At 43.3% G+C, this 11,530-nt stretch overlaps 1 long non-coding RNA gene across 1 annotated transcript; it reads right to left on the bottom strand.

The window, feature by feature from the left end:
• Window positions 1–2,488: 2,488 nt before the first annotated feature.
• Window positions 2,489–11,246, bottom strand: LOC146780077 (uncharacterized). The gene is made up of 3 exons (XR_014972224.1): window positions 10,956–11,246; window positions 3,526–3,602; window positions 2,489–2,597 (listed from the first exon to the last, which is right to left on the bottom strand). It is a non-coding gene; the product is annotated as an uncharacterized LOC146780077 (long non-coding RNA).
• Window positions 11,247–11,530: the final 284 nt, after the last annotated feature.

Genomic DNA, 11,530 nt, shown 5'->3' on the forward strand with positions numbered 1-11,530 from the left:
AAAGAAACAAGAGACTCGATATGCATCACAGTACCCGGGACCGACGCACGATGTGTAACTAAAAAGGCCGCGTAATGAATAGAATAGTGAAAACCCGGTTAAGTTACAAGGGGTCACAAAACACATGCAGCTATTTTGAAAGTAACAATTTTGAAATATGGTGAGGTACATAAAAAAGATATGGGTAGCAATCAAGTAACCAAACCAGTCCAAACCAGTTCTATGCCTGACATGCTTCTGCACACAGCCCTGGGATGCAGACTCTGTGAAACAAGTAATGTGGTGGGAGGGGTTTATGGCCACATACTGTCGGGCAGAATTTTGGTATCTGGGGCTTGAAGGAAGACTTCAAAGCGAGCAAGCATTTGTTTTATGTTTATTCTAAGCGTGTCAGCTGCAGCACACTCCCAGTGGCGGCTACTACTGGATAGTATGGGTAAGGCGGCGAGGGGGTGTATGGGACACACAGAAGCAGGACCCTGACACACCTAGCCAATCATGACGCTATCATCACCAGCATGACAGCAGAGTCATGATTGATCTGAGTGGCCTGGTTTGCCGCTCAGACAGGGATCGAGAGCCTGGGACAGTGTGCCAACAGGCTCTACAAGACTGCCAGGTGGCAAAATGCTAAAGTGCGCATGACGATTTGACCGGCCCAAGATACCCAGCCAAACCATAAGCACACTATTTGTGCATCAACCACTCATCCCTGTGACACAGCTCAGCCCCTCTCTGTACTAAAAACCTAACTGGTGCAGCACGGAAAAATAAAATTATAATAACATTGCGTTATCATTTTATTTTCGGGGGGCTTGATCTGCTTGAGCTAGAAACTTTTTTTTAGCTTAAACCTGCAAATTGTGTAGCACATGATGAAGTGTGCGGCAAATGCGAAAAATCCATAACCATGAGGAAAACACCGCAAAATTGTATGAATCCAGTGGGCCTGCTTTAGATGTACATATGCGGACACCAACTTTTTGGCCAGACTTAAAAAATGCGCCTACATTGTGGCTTAGGACTCAGTCAGATGCTCAAGCCTTTTGGTGCACTGAAGGCTGAGGAGGAGCGTTGCAGAGCACTACTTGTTTCTGAAACAAGCCTTTATATTTAGCATTGTTGACTGGCCACCTACGCAGAGGTGAACAAGGTGGGTGAAACAGCCTTTCGGCTTACTGGGTGTCTGTCAAAGTATTTGCAAGTTATTTTCCGGATATTGCCAATTTACAGCTCTCTAGTCTGTGCAAACTAGAGATAAATTATATGGATTTTGTTTATTTTACGGTATTTTGGTTATCTTAAGACATCCACTTGTGTCCAACGCAATACTTCAGGCCCCCGAGCTGATGGTTCATTCTGCTATTGAGCAGCAGATCTCAGCAAAGATATGAAAGTGGTAAGGCTTGTTGGTCAATCTGTGTTGTGAATCAGTGACCGCTCTCGAGGAGAAAGTGGCGCCGGCCCATGAATAGTCCCTGTTTCTTCTGCTCTCTGGAGGGGTGATGGACCGGAATGCAGCCTTGGCGGTGGATGAGCATGGCTGGGCTTGCAGGTGGGACCATGACTGCCTCTCCTCACGATCAGGAAGTGGCATGTGGTTTGGGGGTTGAACTCTGAAAAAGAGAGTGAAAAACCCTACCTCCGTCACTGGAGCAGGGCTAGTGTGAGTTAATGTCAGTAAACGGCAGTGTGCACCGGAGACTGAATGTGGTTGTACTCTCCTGAATTTAGCTCGGAGGTTCGCACCAACCAAATAACAAGGCAAGAAGGATGAGGGACAGGACAGGAGCATCAGGCACAAGGGGATTGGGAGGGGCTGCAACGTACTTAAGTTCCGCCGCTGCGAAAAGCAGAAAGAACAATGTATAACTAAACTCTGGTGAAAGAACAAGGATCTTTAGAAACAGCAAAAAATACATGCATTGACAAAGAGGGAGAGGGTAGTAGAAATAGTACCTGCATCAAAGCGGCTACTAATCAAGGGAAATTGATCTGCAGTTGAGCTGTGCTCCTCAGCTAGAAACGGAAGTGATCCATCTGGTGCACAAACCAATTAGGAAGCAGCCAACAAGAGCGATGCTGGAGTCAAGCTATCTTAAGCAGCAGGCGGGATCAACGTCCTTTTTTCTGAGTACAGCATGTCTTGCAGCCAGCGCATCCACATTGCCTAAGCTCAACCTAAAAACGACATCGAAGCCTCAGAGTCAACAGCTGAAGGGGGCTGCGCCAAAGCCCACTTTCTATGTGATAATCTTTAAAATATATGATGCTTAAACTACTAGTAACATGAGGTTTTTCAGACAGATAAAGCGGTCTGTACCAGTACTTATTAATGCATATCCTAAAAAAAAAAAAAAAATGAAAAGGCACACTCCTTAAACCAGAACCTTACTCTTTCAGTCGGCTCCTCCAGCCAATCACTTGTATGTCCAAGGATTTGAGCGATTTATAAATAATCCTAATGAGTCAATAAAATACAATCCGAAAAGCTAGATTCTTTTTATTCTGTTTATAACACTTCAATTATCAGACTTTTGAGAAAAATGTCTTTTGTTTTCCGGGAGAACAAATCCAGTCTGCATTGGTTTCATGCTCTGCAAAAGAAACATATTTATTCATTTTATTAAATGGTTTGGATTTAGTGTTATTTTAAATCAGAAATTAGACACATAACATGAATAGACTACCCAAATGCTGCCTTTTTAGTCAATCACGAAAAAAACAACCAATAGTAGAGAGCATGACAAGACAGATGACAACCATGGATTTAGCATGGCTGTCAAATTACATTAATACAGTTTAAAGCGTAGGTCATGAAACGAGACAGTTAAATAATGCAACACTTTTATTAAATTTCTTGCTGTAATGAAGTATAAAAGTAGCAGTCCTGATAAACTTACACATGGCCAGGAAACAATTTACAAGTGACTGCCATGCCCTGACTGGTGTGGTAAAAATGGAGGAGCAAACGGGCAGCGTAACTTCATGTGATAGGCCAATTTTCAGAGGAAGAAAAAAATGCAGGGTATACACTCCTAAACCTACCACTTAAAATGGTTAAGAATAGCACAAAAGAAATATGGAAAATAGAGACATCCTAAACATTCAGGATGGTTGTCTGACCTTGGAAAATAAGGGGCTTGAAAGATTACAGTCCTAGAAAGAATGAAAAATACCAATGCAGCCGGATCTTCTAGGCAGACTAGGGAATCTTGACAATTGTACAATTGTACGCCTTGGATAACTGGCCCCAAAGACAAAAGTTGGGCAGGGCATGGGATTGACATATACACATGGTAGTAGCATAACAGTTCACTTAGTTAAATAACCACTGCTGTAATCTGCAGAGCAAATCTGGTAAAGCGAGCACAGTCATTCATCAGTGCCTGGTTGGTAAACTGAATACTTGAATTCTGAAAAAGTAATACCTTTTATCTGCAGCCCTTAGACCCTGCAAGAGATATGATGTGAAGTACTATACAAGTTATTTTTTAAATGATCTTGAGGCAAAATTACACTTACGATGTTTAAGTAGGTCTGACACTGAACTGATTTACCCAGCTTTTTCTGACTGTCTTCAAGAGACTGGAGACAGTTTCCTAAAAGAAAGGGAAAAGTGATAGTGAAGAATTGCAGGTTGCAATGATGCTGGTGAAGATGAAATAGAGGAGTGCAGGTGGTGATGTACGGGGGTGGGAGTATGGGAGGGAGTAACAGTTAAAAATGTAAATATGAAGGAAAGGTGATTCAATCATTTTTCATTGCTGTACCCAGATGATGGGGGATCCCTGGGTGCTGCTAGTATCATGGAATTTCAAACAGCAAGGTTTGAAATTACATCCTTAATAGCAATTTTACTGAAAATTATGTAAGAGGCCATGGCCTACTCCTCTTCCTGTGAAAAAAACTATAGAGGGTGACAAGGCTATTGCTGTACCAAAGACATAATATTATATATTATGAAATCGGAGGGCTACTCGACACTTTACAGGACCGATTTCATATTCACTTTTTGTTTAATTGGCATATTCATAAATCGTTCCTGGGTACACGAAAGGTGCAGAAGTTGTCAACAGCATACACGGATTACTGTCCTGCTTTAGTGCAAATACTAACAACATTCAGGATGCACCGGCAAATATGCGCAGCCACCTGACAACAGAAATCAAACAGGATCACAACCTGAACCAGTTCCTTCCTCTAGGCCCTTCCCCACTAGATCATAATAAATATCTTGGATGTAGTTAGAGCAAGGAGAATAAATCAGGAGAAAATGTATATATCGCACGGACTACGAGGTCCATGGTTGTGCTTCGCTAGGTCAGGCAGGCTCAGAATGACTGCTAGACCGTGCCGGACAGGTTTACAGAAGAGTTCCATTTGGGTGGCTTATCGTCAAGTTTTGGGGGTTGATGGCCATTAAGGATGGCTCCCAGCAGAGTATTATTGCAGGTCTGCTTTTGATTCTGGTAAGGCAAGAGATGCAGTTGACTCTGCCTTAGCATGTTTATACAGGTCCACACCGTGCCAAGTCAGGGACAGAACATTATCTCCTGTTCATGGCTATTTGTTGGTTGACAAGGGCCATGGTCATGTCGATGAACTTGGTGGTGGATTTACGGACCTTGTTTCTTCTCATGAGCCCTAGAAGACAATTATGGGGCGGCCTGATCTTATTTCCGTGTCCACTCCTACAATTGGGTAGTAAAATAATCCTACCAGTGCCCTATAACCCTGCAGTACCAGATCATGTGTCCAAAGATGGCCCTACCTTATTTGCAACAGGGACATGAAATGTTAATGTGGGGGCACATAACTTGAAGACGCGCAGGCATGTTCTATGGAGGAAACTTAATTGTGGATGAGCTTGAGACAGGCATTTATCAAACTGTGTCGTACATACTGCAGGGTCCTGAGTTCATTCAGTGTCTGTGATTCACCAAAATCTTCCTACTGTTTAGCTCTCAGAGAGGTCAATGTTTTCAGTTTGGTGGATCTTACGGCCTTGTAGGATAGTGTGATGAAATGTCTGCAATTTCCCAATGTCTACAAGGTCTGCATGAGTCCATTAATTGGCGGCTCCTCCCCATGTATCACGGCTCTGGTAAAAGTAGCATGTGTTAACAACTGCCCATGAGGGAAGATCATGTATTTGCTCTAATTCATCAAAGGGCATAATGTGTCCGGAGTCATACAACCGGTCCTAGAATGCTTGTTTACGGTCCAGGGAGGACCTGGCCTGGCAGTTCAGGCTTGACTGTTCCCATGGGGAGTAGGGTCAAGACTGATTTGCATATGGGTGTGTCCAAACTGGAATGGCATTGCGAGTTAAAATAAATTATGGATTTAGGCCAAGATCTCTGTATTGGAGGTGAACGTTTGACATTGTTCAGCATTCCGTTCATCAATTGTTCTTTTTGCATTTGTCACCCCAAGTGGGATTGGCATTTCCAGATGTGGGTCCTGTGCTCACCATGCCACTGGAGTCACGCTAGCCTGGCTGACGAGGGGTGATAACCCGAAAGCGATCCCCGGATGCTTGTTTCCGTCCAGGGAGGAACTTGCCTGGTACTTCGGGCTCAACTGTTCCCATGGGAGCAGCATCAAGACTAATTTGCATATGGCTGGGTCCAAACTGGAATGGTATGGTGAGCAAAACAACAATGGATTTAGGCTCAGATCCTTGTACTGTAGATAAATGTTTGACATTGTTCAGCGTTCCATCCATTCATTGTTCTTTTTGCAGTGTTCTTCAACAAGGCATTGTATGGGCAAATGATTCCTCTGTCACTAGACGTCAGGCACTGTCTTTTTTGGTGGTTGGAGGCCAAGAATCTATTCAAGGGGGTATGAATGCAGCCAGAGTCCACATTGGTTCTAGCTAGGATTCCAGCAAGCTTAGTTGAGGAGAGACTCTTCTATACAAGACCTTCAGGTCAAGTGGGCTTTCCTGGAGAATTGCAAATCATTGAACTGGGGAGAGCTAATGGCACTTTTCCGAGTTTTGAAGCTTTTTCAATATCACCTGTCTGAGAGGAATGTGTTAGTCAAGACGGACTAAACAGTGGTGGTTTCTTACACCGATCATCAAAGGAGCGAGCATTCCAGATCTCTTAATGCCATTGCAGCCCAGTTGGGCACTTGTCCAGAGAACTTGATGAATTTGTCAGCAGTTTACATCAGTGGAACTGACAATGTAACAGCCAACAGTCTGAGCAGGAGTTTTCCAACCTCTTATGAGGTCACATTATCCAGAAGGATTTTTCAAGACGTTTTGAGAAACCTTATCTGGATTTGTATGCAAAGCAAGACAATGCTCAACTTCACAGGATCTGATCCAGTTTTCAAGAAGGAGGAGTCTGGGGAGTGGAGGTGTTGGTGATGAAGTGGCTGAAGCATCTAATCAACGCCTTCCCTTTGATTCAGAGGGTTCTTTTCAAACTACAGCAGTGGAAGGGGACCACATTCTGGTTGTACTATACTAGTTACAGAGATTGTGGTCTCCTATTCTGAAACTCCTGGCTCTTCTTTCTTAGTGGGTACTTTCAAAGTTTTCATCTCCTCTCAAACCTCCGGCACTGTCCTTCCAAGTCCAACTCACTGGGTCAGTTTAGAGGTTCAGAAGTCAGGTCTCCTAACAGAGGGTCTAACCTGTTCCTCTTTAGAGGTAATTCAGAACTCTAGATGCCTTCTGCCTTAAAATCTTACTCAAAGCACTGGAAGTCTTTTGAGAAATGGTGTTCTTCACATAATCTTTTAGCACATGTTTGTGACCGGTCTAATGTTTTGCATTTCCTTCTGGATATGTTACATTTTAATCTCTCTTGACTCTGAGAACTCAATGGTTAACTACAAAAGCTTTCAGGAATCTTTCTGAACCTTCTTCTGTGATGAATTGTTTAATCTATAGACTGTTAAAAAGCTTTTTGGTTGTAAGATCGATGAGCAATTCTCTTTCTCCTGCATATGATCTTCCTGCTGTTTTACAGGCTTTAAAGTCTCATCTTTTCAAACCCTTGGATAATGTATCTTATACGGTTATTTTCCTGGTGGCTATCACCTCAGCGAGGAGGTTTGGGGGTGAAGAGCCTTGAAGTGTTGTCCTCCCTTTAGTCAGCTTATGGAAGATGGGGTCATCTTAAGACCTGATCCTACTTTTGATCCAAATATTAACTCAGTCTTCTGTAGATCTCAATACATAATTCTCTGTTCCTTTTGCCCTTCTTCCTCTAGTACAGAAGAGCAATTGTTCAACAGACTTTATGTTAAAAGAGCTCTTTTAGTTTATGTAAACAGGTCTCAACAATACAGGAAAAATTCTCATTCTTTGTGACATTCGGGCACTCTGGGAGCGATAAGAAGGCGACTAATATGATTTTCAGTAGATGGATGAATCTACGATTCTTGTTGGTTTTGCAGGGAAATACAGGAGATCTTCCAGTTTAGCGAAGATCCATGAAAGGAATGGTCACTTCCTGGGCAGAGTTTCAGGAAATATCAATCAATCAATCAACTTTATTTGGTTTCAGCATATAAAACCCTAAATGTTATCAATACATAAAAGTTTCATAAAAATAATGACACCTTTCATCGCAGTTAAGTTACATTCCACAAGAGTCAATATTAATCCAAAACCTAAGGTGCAAAGTTAGGTACATATATCCTTGATCCTCAGTTAAAAATGTAAACAATTAAAAGAGTGTGTCCCAAGGCCTTTTCTAGAGTATATATATATATCATTGGAGTGAACATAGACCCTGACCTTTACTGACATTTAATCAAGGCAAGCCCTGGCCTTCATAGCAGCTTTCCAATGTAAGACTTTGTTGTTTAGTTGGAAAAAGTCCTCCTTATTACCCTGGGAGAGAGTTGGCACATTCCACAATATCACAACATAGGGAGTTGATTCAGCTGGCAAGTGAATGACCAGTAGATTCTGCATAAGGGCCTCCCCTCCCCCCTGTAATTGCCCCCCCAGATAGATGTTTCTCCAAGGCTGAATAATCCCACGTGGCCGGCCTGTCCATATGAGCATGATTCACACCCGGGATGGACACTGGGTGGCTTATGGGTACCTGTTCCCCTGACAACTGTGATTGTCCCCTGATATTTATGAGTGGGCCTGTCGGGATAGGGCTATCCGAATTTAGAGGAACCAATGAGGGGCCTGGTTCTGGATTGATGACTACCCCTCCTGTTGATACACAGCGTTTGAGATCAGATAGGCCCTTTTCTATTGAGTTCAAACGTTGGATTAACAAACCCAGTTTGGAGTCCAATAAGGTCTTCATCGACTCCTGAAAAGATGCTAAAACGCCCATTAAATCTGCCTTAGTCAGTGTTTGAGTGGTCAACGACTCATGGGGTATCAGGTTTGGTCTTGATCTTTTGGCCTTACCCCGCGTTGTTTGGGTTTTTCTTTTAATGCCTGTCCCCGAGCTGCCCGGCTCAGCCACTATCGAACTCCCTCGTGTTGTAGGACCGGTGACTTTTAAATTAACCGGATTTTTGCTGGAGGTGACTGGCGCGTGCCCTTGGTTTGAGAGTATTCTGTCGTCCCCCTGATTGTTGATTATGATGGTCGGAGAAAGAGGTAGCTGTTGAACTATTGAATGGCTATTTAACCCAGTAAAGTCTTGCGCAGTCTCTTGCAATCCAGAGATATTTGATAAATCACCATCAGGACTAGCCAATGACGACTGAGTGTCTGCGAGCATGAGGGATGGAGCAATGACAGGGGACCTGGAGAGACGTCGATTTACCAACTCAATCTCCTTATCTAGTACTGCTGCGGCTCGTTGGAAAAAGGAGTCCATGGTTACCATTGTGGCTGTGGTACCTGCCGGGGCCCTCCCAGGGGCTACGGTTGCCTTACGCTTCACCATAATATGTCCAAATTAATGCGCTTAGTTACAGGTCTCTGGCCCCGAAGCTGGCAACATTTTGATTGTTGATTGACTTATTTGAACTAAAAAGTATCTCCAAGATATCAAAGTGCCGAGACCCAAAGCTTGCAAACACCCTACAGCGTGCATAATACCAATATCAATACAGTTCAGGGTAAGACAAACTGCCCTCCTACCTGCTCCTCATCCGCTGCAATTGCCACTGAAGAACGGAAAATGCTCGTAAATATTGAATCAAGGCACAAAGATGTTACTGAGGAGAGGTGGTAGAGAATATCCAGAGACAAACCAAGGGAGTATGCCCAGCCCAGCCCAGCTTTGTCCGGTCTCGGATGGGTGCAGACGGGCCTGTCCTTGGCCCGCACACGTCCCGCACTGTGAGAGTCCTGGCCTGAATTTAGGAGCCTCCTGGCGCGAGGAAACAACGTTGGCGGTGTGTGCGCCGCGTGGCAGCCTGGGGACTGTGGTCCCTGCTCCCCCGGTAACACAGGCGATAATGGCCGGCAAAAACAGCAAAGAGTATCAAACCAGGAAATGTGGAGGGAGAATACCTTATGTTCGGAGCATATGTCTGTTAATCATTACCGCCTTAATAATATTTCTAATTTGCATCCGAGTTTGGGTACAGATGTTTTGAGCGCAACTTTATACTTTGCTGTTTTCCCCCCTGTTTTTGGCATGCATTAAACCTGGGTTGCTGTAAATGTACCATTGTTCATTCTTTTCATTTGTTGGTAGTTTGTCAAAGGACTTTGACTTTCGAATACCTAATTTTGTAATGACTGGGACGAGAACTAGGGAATTTTCACTACCCACAGTCCATCTTGTCCTCATCACAGCCATTGCATGCCACCCACCAACCCACCTTTATTTCAGTCTTTTGACAAGAGCTCAGACATATACAGGAGGAGCCAGGTGTGCCAGCCTGCTTTATGGCACCTAGGTGAGGTAAGCCTTTTTTTGTTCCCGTCATGAGGTGTCAACCAGTGCTGGAATTGGAGAGCTATGAATCTGGGAACTCATAAATTAGGGGTCAAGGTGTTGTAGAGGAAAGGTGGTTGGGTCCCGAGGGCGACACTTGAAAAGCAGAGTCTGACAGTCAACTTAGTTATTATAAAAACAAATCTGCTGCATATAAATTGGCAACGAGGATACATGTGATAGTAAGTCTGTTCCAGACTACTTAAGTGGTCACAGAGACGCTGCATTTAAAAATATCTTACAGGGTTAAGACACCTGCTGCAGAGATCCTTGTGTGCCCAGGAATTTTGAGGGAATTATAATAGCAGTAAATTAACTATGGTGGTTAATGCAGATCTGGGAGAGTTCTGTGTTTTGCTCAACTGACTCATTGAATAGCATAGAGGATTAATATGCCCGCTACAAAGCACATTGTGCAACATGCAGATCATAGATGTTAGTCTTATTTAGATAGGTAAGCGGGCTTATGCTTTTAACCCAGAGTTTTTTGTGTTACTTACAGTACATAAGTTGCAAGCCATCTGATATAGTACAGTTATTTATTTACCTTCACCAACGAGCTGCATGCAAACTGTAAATCATGAGCTTTTATTTGTATTATTTTTCTCAATCTGATGTTATTCTCAGATTGTAAAGAAAGGTCCCTTAGGGAAGTAATATGGACATAGTACAGACAACCACAATCACTGTGTTACGTTTTATATCCTGACTTTATGTTTCTCCCCACAATTTACTGTTAACATATAATTCCTATAAGTATGGATGATATGTGATTCTTGTTTAATAACTATCACTCTTAATAAGCACTTCTCATGCAGTACTATGATGTGATATATAAATGTCAAAGCTTCGGCGTGTTTAAGAAATGCACGTTTCTGAATTTTGAAGAGATTACCATATTTTACGTGATGTTTGTTGTATGATTAATATACCAAACATTGTCAGTTCTCGGCTCGTGCACTGGCCATAGGAACCAAGATAGACCATTGGCGCCTCGCCTTGATAATTTGATGGCTCACCTACCTCCATCGTGCCCATTTCCACTTCTTAAACTTCAAAACTTACCAAGTTTGATGTTGACTACGCTCAATGTCTCGAGCAGACTTTGCACCTCCTCGGACTTCAATTTGCCCGCCATGGTGACGCCCACTGCTGTAGCCCTGTGACAACAGCGAAAACGGACTACACCTAGAGCAGTCCAACAAAGCATTAGGAGGACGCTATTTTATCATCCCATGAGTTGACCTTAAATAAAGCCACACAAGTAAGACTAATCAGAAATCATGGATATAAGAGAAAAGCAAGTGTATCCAGAAGCTAACATTGTGGCTGGACAGTTCGAGCACTACCTGCTCAAAATGAAATGCACTTGTTTTAATAACGTCTTCTGTACTATAAATATCTGAGTTCCCCGTTTTATTTTCCCTTTCACTTCCGACCTCGTGGCACGGCAGGCTCTGATTGGCTTATATTTTCTCTGCTCTCATTGGACGTAGTCCGTAGCTTGGGAGGCCGGTTCCGATTGGCTGTGGTTCTCTTATCGCTTGTAGTGCACTGCTGGCCTGTGGCATGGAATATCTCAGTTCGACATTTCTGAAATTCTGACTCCTCCGAGTCCCACACTCTTCACGCTTTCAAAA

This window comes from Triturus cristatus, chromosome 12, assembly GCF_964204655.1.
Source record: "Triturus cristatus chromosome 12, aTriCri1.1, whole genome shotgun sequence".
Lineage (NCBI taxonomy): Eukaryota > Metazoa > Chordata > Amphibia > Caudata > Salamandridae > Triturus > Triturus cristatus.